Genomic DNA, 1,522 nt, shown 5'->3' on the forward strand with positions numbered 1-1,522 from the left:
GTGCATGAAGGAACTGTGAAATTGGATAATCAGACTGTCCTGAAAACAACTCTCTAATTGTCCTGTTGAAAGCAGAGTGTGCCTCTCCTACTTTAGTGCCTTAGACTTCATTGTGCCACACAAGCTGTACAATTGCGCTCTTGCTCTGATTGTGTAAGTCTATAAAACAAATTATGTTTTGTCTTTGTAGGAATAGTGAAGGCTTAAAAATGGGCAAATGAAACAGTGAATATCAGTGTTTTGTGCATCTCTTTTGTTTGTTGTGGTAAATGAAGCTAAGCATTTCACTTGAGCACCAAAAACATTCAGGATTCAGAGAGGTCCCAGAATAAGCTGGTCTCACACCCTGCTTTGAGCAGAAGTGGTGGGACCAAGTATCTCCAGAAGGTCCTGACCAATCAAACTCTTCTATGTTTCAAAAGTCTAAGTTAATGCCACCTAAACTATCATAAGAAATCAAACAGTAAAGTTGGCAGCTACTAGCTGTCAGCTGGAAACCACTATGGTTCACAGTAGCTTTGATTTGGATGAGGAGGGAGATTTTGGCCCTCATGGAGAGTTATTTTTGATCATTGAGCCAACTGGATCCTTAGATTAAAGTGTATTCTCCCCTCCTAAGCTTTGTCAGGTCCTTCCCAAACCAGCTAGCTTGTGCGCTTGCCTCTGTTCAGAAACAGCCCAGTGTTCCTGATGTATCATGGTTTTAATTTGCAAAAATCATAGCCAAACAAGTATTTCGTGTCTGACTTGCTGGTTTGTTCTGTGTGTATGGCCAGTGCATTGTTCTCACCCACAATCCTCACTCCTTCCCTGCCTCCTCCAGTGGCACAGGTGGGAAAGCACTCAGTGACTCAATAAGCTTGTGGTGAGCTGTGAAAATCCTTAGTGCTCTCAGTGGCCTGAACAAAGATCATTTTCAAATTCCTCTGAGTTTTGCAAAGAGGTAGGTTAGGTCAGTGATTGCTGGATGTTGTTTCACACACTTCTTTTGAACTAACATGAAATTACAAAGGAAAATCAATTATATTCACACACGAGTACTATTGGTATGATTGACCAAATTTTTTTCCTGGTCTTGGAATGAGGCACAGATTTTGTACCCTTAAGTAGGATTTAGCCTCTGAATTTTAGTCATCCAAAAGTGGTTTAACTAGTCTGAATCATCTTTCCTTTTTCTAGAGTTAATGGAGAGAAAAAGTAATCTTGAGTAAACACTATATCCCACTTTACTTGGATAGAATGAGATGCCTGTTGATGTGCTTAGCATGGGGAGGGAGCCCAGAGACCTGGCTCAAATGTGAGTGCTCTCAGTGTCTGGAGTCACGTGAAATGGAGCCCACCAAAAGAAATCACAGTCTAAATATGAAAACCAGGCCTAAGGTGCAAACCCCCCAGAGATATGTCATGAAATTGTGGACAACTCTGTACAATCATCACCAAAAATCTTCCTGTAAGATTTAGTAGACTCTAAAATTGTAGGATTAAAAAAATTTTGAAAGAGCAAAGGGAATTGTTTGATATG

The sequence above is a fragment of the Geospiza fortis genome, unplaced genomic scaffold, assembly GCF_000277835.1.
Source record: "Geospiza fortis unplaced genomic scaffold, GeoFor_1.0 scaffold112, whole genome shotgun sequence".
In the NCBI taxonomy this organism is placed as follows: domain Eukaryota; kingdom Metazoa; phylum Chordata; class Aves; order Passeriformes; family Thraupidae; genus Geospiza; species Geospiza fortis.